General features: G+C 44.6%; 1 protein-coding gene across 1 annotated transcript in view; it reads left to right on the top strand.

The window, feature by feature from the left end:
• The first annotated feature begins 898 nt into the window (after positions 1 to 898).
• Positions 899 to 15908, top strand: part of MICAL2 (microtubule associated monooxygenase, calponin and LIM domain containing 2) — a 189375-nt gene continuing 174365 nt past the window's right edge. Inside the window, exon 1 of the mRNA XM_045014371.1 lies at positions 899 to 1027. The gene's annotated coding sequence lies outside the window, so the exon portion shown is untranslated. The remainder of the gene's footprint in view (positions 1028 to 15908) is intronic.

The raw sequence follows: 15908 nt of genomic DNA, 5'->3' as shown, positions 1-15908 counted from the left end.
TCCCTAGGGATGCATCCTCCCAGTTCCGCCCTCCCCCTCAGCCCCCTTTCTCACCCAGTGCCTCCTGGGGGGGGGGGGAAGGCAAGTGGGGCAATTTGCCCCAGGCCCCACAGGGGCCCCCATGAGAGTTTTTTGAGGTCCCTGGAGCAGGGTCCTTCACTCTTCTGGGGGCCACAGAAAACTCTCGCGGGGCCCGGGCCCCCGGAGCGTCTTCCACTCCGAGTCTTCGGCAGCAATTCAGCGGCGGGGGGGTCTTTCCACTCCGCGACCCACTGCCAAAGTGCCCCGAAGACACACGGTGGGGGGGTCCTACCGCCCCAGGACCCACCGCTGAAGTGCCGGGTCTTCGGTGACAATTTGGCAGCAGGAAGACCCCAGGCCCTCTGAATCCTCTGGGTGGCCCTGCTCTCACCCCTGTCCTGTCCTACCCCATCTCCCCCCATCCACCTCCTCGTCTCCTTCCCTCCCGAGTGTTTCCGCTTCACCTCCCTCGGCCTCCCTCCAGCACCTCCCACTCCTAGCCCCTCAGCCTGCCCCACAGGCTCTGCCTGGCCCCACAACCCCAGCCCCTCTGCCTGGCCCCCTCACCGCTGGGGGAACTGACCAGCCCCACCCGCCCTCGTCCCCCGAGAGGAAGCCGGCCCGCTCCGTGCACCCTATGCTACCCGCGTGCCCCCCACCCCCCAGGCGGTCTCCCGCCCCGGGGCTGGGGGCAGACTCGCTGCCCAGGCCGGGCGCCGGGCTTCCCACGTGCAGCGCGATGTGACAGCGGCCGGGCCGGGGCAGGAGCCCTCTGCCCCCTGCCGCCCGCTGATTGGCCCGGGGCTCGGCCGGGGCCACGCCCAGCTCTAGTGCTCTCCGCCCGGGCAGGCGGCCGGGGCAGAGTCGCTGGGCTGCGCCCCAGCTGGTGCCTGCGTGCGCGGAGGTGCCCGCGTCCCCCGGGGAGAGGAGCGCGCGTGTCCCACCCTCCTGCCCCGTGGTGAGCCCGGCTGGTGCCCCCCGCCCAACATGCTGAGCCGGGCGCCCGGTAAGTCACAGCCGGGCGCTCACTGGCCCCGGCTCCCGGGCGGGCGGTTTGGGGCTTGTGTAATAGGATTGTGTCCAACCTGCCTCCGTGCCTGTGTTGCGGCTCCCCCCGGCTCCTGGCTGCCCGGCTCGGTTTGCCGGCTGGGGTTTCGCAGGTGGCCTCAGCTGAGAGGCGGGAGCGCTGCTGAATAATTCACCTGGCCGCGGCCGTCCCGCAGCCCCGTTCCTGCCTCCCCGACCCCCGGCCAGCTCGGCCCCCTGCCCCACCCCGCCCCGCCCGCGTTTGGCCCGGTTCCCCGCCCCACACCGGGGCTGTATCGCTACAGCTTCTGGGGCTCGGGTGGTTTTGAAAAGAAACAGGACGTGATATAACCACAAGTGAGATGCCAGCGCACGGAAAGAGAGAGAGAGAGACACTGTGTGTGTGTTTAAAAATTTAACCGTTTTAGAAAACGGTCTTTTGTCAGGAATTAGGACGCTTTTGAAACTAGCGATTTCAGATTTCTCTGGCACAGGTGGATTTATAAGGACTTTCGCAGCCCACCCATGACTAGCAGCCGCTTCAAACCTGACGTTTTGAATGGGAAGAGGAGTCTGACAGGTTGCGCCAGTCTTTATTTTGGCTAGGCTTGACATTGCACCAGCGTTTGATTTGGTCAGTAACAGTCAAGGAAAAAACAAGCAAGCTGTTTTAGGGTTTGGGGGTTGTTTTTTGTGGCGTTGTTGATGGGGAGGGACTAGTTCTCTTTATAAGAACTGTATATATTTTTGAAATGTACCATCCCTGTTCCCTCTAACAGAAACCATTTCCTGAAGCTGAAAGTAGCACATGTTAACTGCTCACACTTCCTCCCTGAAGTTAGACAGCTAATTGTAAAGAGAGATTACTAGTAGAACTGGGGAAGAAGTGAGGTGCACCATATGTGCAATAGATAAGAGCTGGATGGGGTGGGGAGGGGAAGTCTGAGGTTGTTTACAGACAGACATGAACATGTTGTTCCTGGTAATGGGTGAAGGTGAACTGTCTGAACACTTTTTGGCTATAGAGATGAAAAAACTCTACTGAGGCTAGACTGGGGAAGACGGGGTACCAGCCATAAGCCTTGCTATGCCCTAAGAATGATGATAGTGGGTGTGTGATATGTATACCATAATATGTAATTAGTGCTTTAGCATTCACACAGCATTTCAGACGTGCTCTACAAACATTAACTAATCAATCCTCACGCCACCCCTGTGAACAGCATTTCTTAAAATACTAACTGTTGTGATTTGCTCATCATAAAACTTCTTAACACACCTCTCTCCAACTTCATCTGCATTTGTATGTAATACTATATGGAATGGCATAACTATTAAGAGAGAATATTGATATGCTGCAATAGTCAGTAGATCAACCAATAAGTACGAATAGACTCAAAATTGCTAACTACTCACTGCCTGGCATCTGACTTCATCCACACTGTTCATACTGAATTACAATTGTTACATCTGTTAAGAATGTAAGCCTCGCTTGGAATAGGATATGTATTGAATGAGTGAATGTTTTATCATACTTGTATTTTTAAATTATATTATCTCACTGAATGCTAATATCGCTTTCCTGTATGAACTTTGCAGAGTAAAGAATATATATTTATTGGAAAAGGTTTTAATGCACACAAACGCATATGGTGTATGTTGTCCCCGATGTACACCTGTCACTTAACCTTCTTCAGTAGTCAGCAGATCCTATTTATCTGCAGTTGCTTGGCTAGATTACTTTTATAGTCAAATCTACCACCTTGATTGGTCTTGGATATAGTGACATTTAATCCTAGTCTGCTCTAAAGATAGCTCTTTTATTGACGAGCTTAGAGCTTTTGAGCCCTGAAATAACTTGTTTTTTTTAAATTATATTTCCTTATGGACTCTTTCTCTTCCTAACTTTTTTTGTGTAGAAGAATGTATGGAAATAAAGTACAGATATTTGACAGCATACTAACTTTCAGCTAGCATCTCTTTGTAAACTTCCTGAAATAATATGAGAAACGCTTTCTGTGTATGCTTGCTACAACACTCCTCTGTGGTGTTAAGTGTGAATGGCTCTCGGTGCGCATTAACCAGCACAACATCCTTTCCTGCTCACAGATTGGGCCTAATTGAATGTGACAGCCATTTTTTATTCAGGGCTTTGAAGTGTGGCTTAATCTACAGTAGTAATTAGGTTATTAAACCATTACACTTTAGGTATGGGTTGAAAATCTGAGTTTAAAAAAATGCAGGCAGCGAGTGACTGGAAGGGTTCAGAAGACTGATAATGGGATATAGATCCTCTTGCCTGAAAGTCACTGGACTGAATCTGACAGCTGTTGATAAATGAAAGCTAGTGACTTTCTGATATCTGTTTGCTGGCCAGTGTGAAAAGATCTGGATGCTTCAGTCAATTTTAAAATTCTGTTCACAATCGGCATCCTTGCTGTTAATCTCAACCAAGAAAGAATTCGAGCAAAGAAATGGAACTACATTCTTGCATACAGAGATGGTCCCTGCAGATCAGAGTTGAAATATGTTGGCAGGGCTAGGAAATTTTATATAAGAGCCTCTGTTTTGTTTCAAGTTGATTTTTTTTGTTAGACATGTATTGCAAACTTTTTTTCATTAGAGAAACAGTATGGCCTAGAACATAGTGCAGAGGGATGGGTGTTGGGACACTTGGGTTTTAATGCCACCTCCTCCACAGTCTTGCAGTGGACCTTGGGCAAGACTCTTAACCTCACTGACTCCATTTCCTCATTTGTAAAATCGGGGTAGTGAGACTTGCAACGTTTATCTCCCAGGGATGTTAACAATTAATATCTGTAAAATACCTTGATCTTGGATAAAAGAGGCTATATAAGTATATTTCAATCTAAATAATTTTGTAAGGGATATCACTTTACACCAGAGGTGGGCAAACTTTTTGGGCCGAGGGCTACATCTGGGTGGGGAAATTGTATGTGGGCTGGGGCGGGGTGTGGTGTGCAGGAAGGGTCTCAGGGCAAGGGATTGGGGAAGAGGAGGGGTGCTGGGTGTATGAGGGGGCTCAGGAAAGGGGGTTGGGGTGCAGGAGCAGTGAGGTGTGTAGGAGGGGACTCAGGGCAGGGGGCTGGGGTGTAGGGGGGTGCAAGGTGCAGGTAGGGGGTGTAGGGCAGGGAGTTGGGGTGCGGGGTGCAGGCGGGGTTTGGGCTCCGGCCCAGCGCTGCTTACCTAAAGCGGCTCCGGGGTGGCAGCAGCGCGCACCGGCAGGCTCCCTGCATGCCTGCCCTGGCCCCATGCCGTGCCACTCTAGGAAGCACTGTGGCCCCTGGGCGGTGGGGGGGTGGAGGGCTCCGTGTGCGCTGCCCTTGTTGCGCCTCCAGGTACCTCCCTTGAAGCTCCCATTGGCCGTGGTTCCCTGTTCCAGGCCAATGGGAGTTGCGGGGGGTGGTGCCTGGAGGCAAGGGCAACGCACGATGCCCCCTGCCCAGGGGCTGTAGAGAAGTGGTGCCGGCCACTTCTGAGAGCGGCACGGGGCCCGCGGCACCATGGGGAGCAATCCTGCCGGCCAGATCCAAAGCCCTGAGGGGCTGGATCCAGCCTGCGGGCTGTGGTTTGCCCACCCCTGCTTTATATGCTAGATATACTTTCTTCTTCCTGCATGACAATTCACTGTATTCTAGAAATAAGGGCACTGGAGAGTGGACACTTGAACTAGTTTTTGATAACTTCGAATATTTTTAAAGACTTCTCTCATGCATAATGGAGTTGATGGTCATATTTATGAACTAAAACAAAGATGCAGAGAATTACTGACCACTTCACTCCTGGCCTAATCTTACTTGAGAAAATCAAGGCCAAATACTTATGTTTTCTCTAATAATTTAAAAGCCTTTGCTTTGTAACTTGGGGATTTCTTTTATAGAACAGTTGCTTCCTTGATCCTGTAACTATTTTTTCCATTGGAGTAAAGCCCAAAATCGTATTTATTCTCTGGGCCTTGAATCCACTCCCTATTCGCCCAGTCCTCTTCTTTCTTATTTCTTGATCTCTCTCTTTGGATAACAAAGTGGTGGTGGTGGTTTCAGGCAAGCGTAATGGGGTGACACACAGCTCCTTCCAAAAGTACAGCGAACAATAACTCCATATGACAGCCAGCGTAAGTGGATAAGTGAAAAGCTCAATACTTTTTCTTAGGCTTCATAATGTGCACACAGCCTATGATGGCGTAGCCCTCTAGTGTAGCCACAGCCTATGCCAACTGGGGTCTTTCTGTTGGTGTAGGAACACCATCTCCCTGAAAGATATTAGCTACATTGACTGAAGCACTCTTCCATCATCAAAGCTGCATCTACATTGTTGGCATAGCTATGTTGGTCATGGGTGTGGCTTTTTTCACACTTCTGACCAAGGTAGCTATGCCAATTCAGCTTTTAAGTGTAGATTAAAGGCTCGTCTACACTACAGAGTTAGGTCAGTTTAAATATGTTGCTCAGAGTTGTGAAAAATGTCATGCCTTGGCTTAATTCCATTGTGCAAAATAAGCCCGGGTGTAGATACTGCTGTGTCGGTGGAAAAATTCTTCCATCAATCTAGCTACTGGCTCTTGAGAGATGGATTTACTACAGCAATGGAAGAACCCATTCCGTCACTGTAGTAACTGTTTACGGTACATCAGCACAGCTGCAACTGTGCTGCCCTAGCATTTCTAAGTCTGAGCCTTGGCTTTTTCTGTATTACGTGGTGATGTGTTGACATACCCATCTTAAAACATTTTATGACTAACCTGATTAAACTGTTACTACATCCCCTTATATATGTTTCTGACACTTTATTCAAATGGACTTTCCAAGTTCAGTTGCTGCAAAACATATTTGCTATCCCTTCTGGCTCAGTAATCCACTTTTTCCCCAGGTTAACTGACACCTCAAGTTTTGACACCTGAAGGACAGACCTTTTTAGAAATAAGAGTTCCAGACTTTTGATGATCATGCCCTCCCCGCAAAGTTGAAAAAATTGCAAAGCAATGAAGTTTATGGCATAGGCTAGAGAAATGAGAACCAAATTGGAAAAATCCTAAATTCTAATCTAATTTCTGCTAGAGTCTGGCTGTGTGGGCAAGTAACTTGATCTTTGTCTCCCATCTATAAAATGGGGTAATACTTAACAAACCTGTGAAGTAGGTAAGTGTGAGGGTTCATTAACATTTGTATAGTGCTTTGAAAATGTAAAGCTCTGTATGTGCTAAATATTCTAATTCTTACTGCTGCCCTAAGACATGCAGCAATAAGACATGTTCTTTGTATGTGACTGACTTTGCGTTAAAGTAATTAGAAGTCCAGATGTGCAGGGGACTGTCCTAGAATCATGAACCATCTTGAGTAAAACACGCTGTACTTTCTGATACTGTTTTTGTTTGTTCTCTAGTTCTGCTGCAGAATATTTTTTTCATGCCAGGTCTCATGACTGGGGATGTGAGCAAGCTAATTTTTGGGGGTGGGGTGGGGTGGGGGGTGATCTGTGAATGTAAGACAGCAGGACAACAGGGTCACTGCTGTGATTCTTTATGGTCAGTAAATAATGAAATATTTCCGTTCCTGTGGCATAAATCTTGGATCTACCCCACATGTATCACAGTGCTGTTATTCAAAAACAGTAACTTGAAACAAAACCTTAGGGGAAACTCAGATACTGAGAGTCTTCAATTGTAAATTATTGGGAAATACCACACAGCTTCAGAATTTTTTGTGAGCTGCTGGTAATATATACACCTGACTTTGGCTTTTGTGGTCATATCTTGATCTGCCTGAAGTCAGTGACAAAACTTTGGTTGATTTCAGTGGAAGCAGGACTTGGTCCTAAGAGGCACTCTATGATGTGACACCTTATCAATTAACAAGTTGCAAAACAGAATGTCAGGTCACTTTAAATAGAGGCATATGTTATTGGAAGACTTTTTTTTTTCCTCCCCCCCTCCCCCCAGTTAACAATATGAGTGCCTAATTTAAATTTAACAAGTTGTAGAATGCGAAACTAACGAGACACATTTTTAGAGGCAATGCAAAAAATAATATATATTTTATTGTGTGTGTAACACTGTTTCTTCAGACCCACTTATTCTTTCTTCATCTGCTCTCTGTAGATCCCTTCTTAGTTCGAAAAATATTGTCACTGCTCCCGGTCCGAACATTTTGGCTACCAGTTGAGCCCCATCTTTAAATGTATGGTTTGCAGCTCTTTAAGACTGTCTGAGGAGGTATTTACACTAGAGACTGAGTCATTCACCAGCAGTGTTAGTAATTCTTAGTATTTCAGTATATTATATTGCTTCCAGAAAACATACGTTCATTTCTAAACTAAGGATGCTAGCTGAGCTGTCAACTGATTCAAAGACTTGTATCAGAGGTCTAGTATCAGAGGGGTAGCCGTGTTAGTCTGGATCTGTAAAAGCAGCAAAGAGTCCTGTGGCACCTTATAGACTAACAGACGTTTTGGAGCATGAGCTTTCGTGGGTGAATACCCACTTCATCGGATGCATGTAGTGGAAATCTCCAGGGGCAGGTATATATAAGCAAGCAAGAAGCAGGCTAGAGATAACGAGGTTAGTTCAGTCAGGGAGGATGAGGCCCTCTTCTTGCAGCTGAGGTGTGAAAACCAAGGGAGGAGAAACTGGTTTTGTAGTTGGCAAGCCATTCACAGTCTTTGTTTAATCCTGAGCTGATGGTGTCAAATTTGCAGGTGAACTGGAGCTCAGCAGTTTCTCTTTGAAGTCTGGTCCTGAATTTTTTTTGCTGCAGGATGGCCCCCTTAAGATCTGCTATTGTGTGGCCAGGGAGGTTGAAGTGTTCTACCTACAGGTTTTTGTATATTGCCATTCCTAATATCTGATTTGTGTCCATTTATCCTTTTCCGTAGAGACTGTCCAGTTTGGCCGATGTACATAGCAGAGGGGCATTGCTGGCATATGATGGCGTATATTACATTGGTGGACGTGCAGGTGAATGAACCGGTGATGGTGTGGCTGATCTGGTTAGGTCCTGTGATGGTGTCACTGGTGTAGATACGTGGGCAGAGTTGGCATCGAGGTTTGTTGCATGGATTGGAGATAGGTCTATTACTTTTCAGATTAATTGTGCATTTGCATAGTTAATGCTGCATAGTGATGCATTCTAGAGTTGGAGTTTGCTCACTTTATTTTTGACATGGAGGAGTTGAGTAGTACTAACAGACGTTTTGCAGCGGGTGAATACCCACTTCTTCGGATGCAAGAAGTGGGTATTCACCCACGAAAGCTCATGCTGCAAAACGTCTGTTAGTCTATAAGGTGCCACAGGATTCTTTGCTGCTTCTACAGAACCAGACTAACACGGCTACCCCTCTGATACTTGAGTAGTACTGTAACTCTCTTGTCTCCAGACCATTACATTTAGCCTTGCAAGTAAGTAGAATTTTACTCAGCTTCCCCAAAACTGGAGTTTAGTCACATTGGGGCTTGTCTTTTTCTTACTTCCATAAAAGGAAGGAAACTCTGTTTAAGACAATACGTGGAGATTCTTACAGCATATTTATCTTTTTACCCAGTAGTACCTACGCTCTTTGAGGCAGGGAACCATTTTATTTTGTGCTGTTATGTTTCTGTACTATGCCTAGGGTGACCAAATGTCCCGATTTTTGGGCCTTTTTCTTATATAGGCTCCTATTACACCCTACCCCCATCCTGATTTTTCACATTTGCTTTCTGGTCACCCTAACCATGCCTAACACGGGGGGAACTAAATGAGAGATGTATTGTGCTAGCACATAGAAATTAATAATAATCAGTAGTAGTAGTAGTCGCTGCTGTATATAAGTCCATTTCTTTGCTTTGTTGCACTGAGAGTAGAATTTCCTTTCCTCGCCCCTCTGTAGCCAGTGCGCAGATTATGGAGAAAGAAGTATGGGAGTTGAGAATGTCAAGTGGCTTCCTTTAATTTAAACCGTCGTAAGAAGTCTGGGTTCTGTAAGACAGGTAGACCCTAAAAGTAGTAAGGGGGCTTGGCCCTCCCCAGATCCCCCTGTAATTTGAGCACTGTCTATACCCCGTTTCCCTTTCCTCTTGTATGTTGCAAAATTTGAGACTATGAAGGGGAAATAATTTTATTAAAATTGACACAGGCCAGCCAGCATCATTCAGTCACTGTACAGAATCTTAAATTTTGTTGTGAATCTGACTCCAAATGTACACAGGGCCTTATTCCTTCAGCAAAATTTAGAAAATACACCAGTAATTTTCTTCTTGGCTGCATGCTATCAAGTTAATATTAAACTGAAATTTTGAAATGACTGGTCTGGGATTGCAAATATGTGATTATGGAGTTTGTTAGTGTTTTTAAAAAACAAGTTCTTTGGCTCTTAGTCCGCATAAACCCTTCTCAGACTTTTTAAGCTTGCAGATTATTGACTGGACGTGCTGTTGCAACACCCAAAGAGCTGTTCCAGTTTACTCCTCTGTGTAGGAGTGCCATAAATGAGCAGTAAATTAGAATGTATGAAAACTATGTAAATTTTTTCAGTGCAGGTGTTTATGCAGTGTTTTAGCTGTTTGGGTCCCAGGATATTAGAGACACAAGGTTGGTGAGATAATCTTTTATTGGACTTGCTTCCATTTTTGAGAGAAACAAGCTTTTGAGCTTATGCAGAACTGTTCTTATTTTCAGTGACCCATTTAAAAATATTTGGAACAGCCACAATAAAACATTTCTTCTTAAAAAATTAAGCCACATAATGTGCAATAATTGGCCCCCAAAGTGCTGTCTTTAAAAGGCTGAATGCACCGTCAATTACTCTACTGTACAGTATACACCCTATATATTTTGTAGTTTTCACACCCAGAGTGGTCACTTGGAAGGCTTTTTTAAAAATCTCTGTGTTTAGAAACTATTCTCTGAATCTTATGTAAACCTTTGAAATAGGTGTTGGAATGTGGGGGGAGGAAGATTGTTCATGCAGAGACTGAGGAAGCCTCTGTCTCTTTGGGGAGACCTATGTTTGGCAGTTAATGGCATTTTCATTTATATACAATTGGCTGGGAACATATCACAATAACTGCCCTGATTACTGGCTGAGGTGAGTCCATCTGTTAGTGTTGTTAGGGAAGCATGTTACCTCTGATACCCCCCCCCCCCCACACAAATGGCGCAGCACAGTGGACTAGGGAGAGGTAAATGGGAGTCTGTGGAAGCATAGAGATTAAAAAGCAGGGAAGAAACTGTAATATGCAAAACAATAATTCTTACTGACCTCAAATCGTCAAACTCTGGTACAGGGGATGATGCTATATTATGTCCATGTGAAATGCAGCCTCAGCATTAAAAACAGGACATTTTGTCCTAATTTTACCTAGTTTATCTTTCAAATTTTTGTGTAGTCCAACAACTTTGCTATATATTTTTTTCCAACTGAACAAGTCTTTTCAGTTGTTGTTGTACAATCAAACTCATTACGAGAGAGGTTCAAAGTTCTGAGTGTCTTTTGGCTTCACTGGGAGCTGAGGGTATCAGCCCCCTTGTGTGGACTTGTGTCCCATTTGGCTACTGTCCAGCTGTTTCCTGTGTATTTTCTGCATGTGCTGCCGTTCTGAAGAGAACAGGGTAAGATTCAGGGTCTAGGCACTGGGAAGTACAAGGATTTGGCCCAATGGCATGACACAGAGCAGAGGTTCTCAAGCTGTAGTCTGTGAGCTCCATTCAGGTGGTCTACAGATAGTTCCCTCTAAGGTGCACACAGGCCTGGACCCTGGAGGAGACACACATGTAAAGTGAGGTGGTGGCCTTGGGGGGAATAGGGGGTAGGTGGGAGGGGTCAGTGGGGTGAGAAGAGGGGGTGGGGGGAATTTGGGATGTGCAGGGCTGCGGTGGCCACAGAAAGAGGCAACTTCCCCCAGCTCAAGGGCTGCGGCTGCTAGGGAGAGATGCCCTTCTTTCCCAGCCTCAGCTTGGGGGCTGCTGCGGCGGGGGAGAGAGGGCTCATCCCCCACATTAGAAAAGTCAGACTACTGATATTAAAATATGAGTTGTGTGCTTTTATTTGTAGAACAAAAAAGTTAATTATTAAGGTTTTTTTTAAATAGCGCTTTTATCCAAAGTGCTTTACAATAGTTAGCTAACGGTACAAACAACATTTAGAAACATCATTAAGTGGTCTGCCGAGACTCTCAGCAATTTTCAAGTGGTCCACGAAAACAAAAATTTGAGAACCACTGACACAGAGGGCCAGGTTCTCAGCTGTGTAAATTGTCATAGCTCTCCTGACATCAGTGAATCTTTGGTACTTTGCGCTTGCTGAGGATCTGGCCCAGAATGTATGTTTGTCTTTACACTGCTGCTTTTCCCACTGGAGGTCAGTCTTAAGAGACGGAGAGCTGCACAGACATATCAGCTAGAATATCCTTGCTTCTCTCTTCAAGGCTCCTGCAGTATTCTGTAGCTGAGACAGGATGTCTTCTGCTTTCTAGCCTGCTTCCCATCCAAACTGAACAGGGGAGAGCCAAAATTGAGATTCAAACTTGGATGCTGCATTGGCGGGGGTGGGGGGTGTCTTTGTTCAGAACCATGCTATGGGGATCTGCTCCAGGATTCTACTTTTCTCTACATGCCAGTAACACCTTTTCATTTCATCTTTTCTTTTCTTTCACCAACAGTCATTATTTTAGTATTGCTAAAAAATTCTTGTATGCAAGTAGGGAGAGTGGAATATTTAAAGTCTAGATCCATCTCGAGGGTTTGAGAGAATTTTTACACCCTGTGTGATGCACACCCTCCAGTGTAACAGCTGGTTTGCATTTCTATATACACAATTTTATAAATAACCAGCTGTCACTTCTACATACAGTATTTGTGTTTAGAACATTAGTGTGGCTGAATAGGTATCAGAAATGTGCACATGTTTAAGGACTGGAAACAAGTTCCACAGATGTGAACTATTGGTGCATGATTCAAAATTGAGTGGAACTCACCTAACTGAATACCTGTTGGTATAATTAGTCTTTGAGATATTGTCTTTGTGCCAGACCCAGTGAAGGAGTACAATGGAGTCTTAAGTGATTTTCAGTATAATTGCATTAATAAATAATGTCTCAAGGTGTACCAACTAAAACATTAGAGGAACACAAGTTCTGTGTGCTGAACTAAAACATATTGTTTTTAATAGTAAATCCATTAAAACAATGCACTACATGTTTAAGTATTCACTTTAACAGGTTTTTCATGCAGAAAATGAAGACTACGTACGGTGTTGGGCAGTTTGACATACTTCTTATTAAAAGTGCTCTAAAAGTGGGGGTTGTTTTAAATTTCTTGTCAGCATTCTTGGCATGCTCTATTATGTGATGCTACCTTGCCACATGGGCTCACAATGTGCCATGATGTATAACCACATACCAATGGTAACTTGATGCAACATGCCAAACATTTAATAAGACACTGTGTTGTGGCTTTGGTACCTGGTATAAATTTGGGAGCAGGTATTTGAGCTGAAATTTTAAGCAGAGACATGTTATAATGGCTGAGTAACTTAATACTCCCTTTACTTAGTTGTACCGTGGGCTGCTGTGTGTGGTGTGAATGACAACCAAGGTTGCAGGTCAAGCCTATGTAGTTTTGTATTTTGAGCCTTAGCTATTTGGATAGGAAAATAGGTTAATGTGCAACAGGCTTACCCACATTATGCATGTTAATAGATATTGCCTTCATTATATGCTCTGTGCATTCATTTTAACTGTAAGTTAGTTAGATAAATATGAAATAGCTCTGATACAGAGGACCAGCTAGAACAAGTTAAGCGATTGGTGCTTTGGAAGCAGCTGACCATTCCTCTCCTGCCCAGGGCTGCCCCGGGGGGGGGGGGGGAGCAAGTGGGGCAATTTATCCCGGGCCCTGCGGGGGCCCCCACGAGAATATAGTATTCTATAGTATTGCAACTTTTTCTTATGGAAGGGGCCCCTGAAATTGCTTTGCCCTGGGCCCCCTAAATCCTCTGGGCGGCCCTGCTCCTGCCCCAAGAGATGGGCTTGGGTGATATAGACCTGGGGTAGAACAGCATACATGGCCTGGGCCACCCTTCAAAACTTGTAGAAGAGCTGAGGCTGTAATGACTGTTCTGCAGCCCTTGCTGCATTGGGGAAACCATTCTTTGTGGTGGGAGCTGTCATGGGGAATATGCAGGATCGGGGCAAAAAAAGTACTGGCTATTCCCCTTGTGGTCATCCCCATGTCCTGGTAGAATGATGGGGACTGAAACACCAGAATGTGGATCCTGCATATATTTCCATGGGAGGGAATGGTCCCCCAAAAGCTTGATCTACACTTGTTTGGGTAAAAGTTGTATGCTTTGGCTACACTTGCAAGTTGCAGCGCTGGTAGAGGCTTTCCAGCGCTGCAGTTAGTAACCGTCCACACCTGCAAGGCACATCCAGCGCTGCAACTCCCTGGCTGCAGCGCTGGCTGTACACCTGGCCAGGTTGGGGTGTAGCGATTGCAGCGCTGGTGATCCAGCGCTGCTCATCAAGTGTGGACACACACCAGCGCTTTTATTGGCCTCCAGGGAATAAGGAGATATCCCAGAATGCTTTTAACTAAATTACTCTCTTTGTTTTGTTATGCAGCCTCTCTTTGTTTTGTTGTGAACTCCGATCGGAGCTCCGTTGAACTGCTTATCTAAAAAATAAACACTGATCACAGCAAACAGGAGCTATCTGTACCTGGCTGTGAATGATCAAATGAGAGGCAAGCAGTTTGCTTGACAGAGAAACAGCGTTGGATGCAGGCTGTTTGCAATTAAGACTAAGGGTTTGCGAACATTTTGTGATTTTTTTCAATCCAGGGAAGCTAACACACAGTGTTGGCTCCAAAAATTCACTCTCTCTATCTTCCCCGCTCCCTGTCACAGTACACCACCCTTCACCCCCCTCTTTTGAAAAGCACGTTGTTGTCACTTGAATGCTGGGATAGCTGCCCATAATGCAGCACTCCCAACAGCGCTGTAAATGCTGCAAATGTGGCCACACACCAGCGCTGGCCCTGCACAGCTGCACGACCAGCGCTGTAACTCCCAGCGCTGCAACTTTCAAGTGTAGCCAAGCCCTGTGATCCGTGAGAGGAGTTTTTACTACTTTTGACTGAAAAAGTAGTAGTACAGGATTTGTAGGCGAAAAGATGTTTTATAGAAAACAGTCTCCATCCCAGTAATATCTCAAATATATGAAATACCTTTTTTCTAAAAATCCAGCAGTCAATAATTTCTGAAGGCTTCCTTTCACTTTGAATTTAAACACATGGCACTATGCATTCATATAGCCAACTATTTGTTAGCTAGTGTTTGACTTAATGAATGCATTGATTTCCATCACCACCCATCATTATGTGTGTTTAATTTGAGTAGCAACTGATTAATGTATTTACTTTAAAGGAACAGCTTCAGGTGGGGTAGTGGGAGAGAATTTACATCTCCCATTTAGAGAGCACTCATCATGCATTAATACTGAACAAAAAGAACTACATATCTATTTTAGATAAGTGGAGACTCTCTTTTTGTGTGTGTTGTAACACACTTTCACAAAGCTAGGTTCAAGGTGCAACTTGACATTAACTAAAATACATGACCCAAGCCCTGTGTTCAACAGACTATTTATTGAGTCAGCTTTTTCCAGTGGAATATTTTAATGTACAAATGGACAAAACAGGTAATTCCACAATGTAATGTCAACATGAAACACATTTATATTTTCAATTTTCTTTCATCCATTCAAGCAAATTTCTGTCTTGTGACATACTAGGTAAATTTCTTGAAGAAGCCTAATTCAAAGAGATTTCCAGTGGGATATAGGCTCCTAAATCAATTTGTAGCTTTTGAAATTTTTGATCTATATATGCCTGACTGCTAATCAACTGTACAAGTATTTTTAAGAATATCCTTGTTTAGTTCATGAAACACTATTGCCTCCGAAGGTAAACAAAGACACTGCCTGCTATTATGTGCATCTGCAGCTGACATTTAAGATTTCATTCAGCTGCATGTGCTAGTATAGTTACTAAAACTACTCTGATGAAGAGGCCACAAGCTGCTTTTAGTGTAGTATACAAACAATGCTAAAACTTCAGAAGAAGATCTGACTGGTCAGCTGCACTGCAGCCAGTACACTATCCTCCTTCCTTTGAACTTTGCTAAGCACGTATGTAAGAGAGAGAAAAATATTGCTACTCTTGGAGAAAAGAATAAAAACTTTCTGGATAATAAGTTTTTACCTTCACTGTTTCATTTATCTGGTCTGTCTCCCAGATATCAACTGACCTGTCAGTTTTGATCAGTACTTTAGACTAGACCTGTGGCATACAATATCTGACCCTTTTTTCAAATTGTCTTTTTGAGGTGACAACACAGGATAGTTCATGAAAGCCTTCATTACAATTTAGTTTTTAATTACACTGTTTCTCTAATGAGCAAATTATACCTCTTGTCACATGCTAAGAAACAACCCATGCTTTGAATCCAACTTTCCTCCTTCCCACATGGGTTTGGCCTGTTGTCTGATATTTTGTTGTGAAACTGACATCTTAGCCTGCAATAATGTAATCCAGAGTGGATTTCAATGGAGGGGAAGGAAAGATGTGTTTTTTTCCTTCTGATGATTCCATCAGGATTCTAAGAAGGAGCATTTTCAAAACTCTCCAGAAGGGGGAGCTTTCCTGTCTTCTACCTAATCTAAGGAGTTTACTGATGTTTTTTTAATGACTAGCACTGAGTTTTCAATAGAAACTAACATTGACAATGTAAACACATTTTTCTCTACTGGATTTGATTAAGCAAGTAAAGGCAAAGTTTTAAAAAGTGACAGTCCCTTCACAGAACAC

The sequence above is a fragment of the Mauremys mutica genome, chromosome 4 (assembly GCF_020497125.1).
Source record: "Mauremys mutica isolate MM-2020 ecotype Southern chromosome 4, ASM2049712v1, whole genome shotgun sequence".
NCBI classification, from domain to species: Eukaryota; Metazoa; Chordata; order Testudines; family Geoemydidae; genus Mauremys; species Mauremys mutica.
This window is presented reverse-complemented; position numbering and strand designations above follow the sequence as displayed.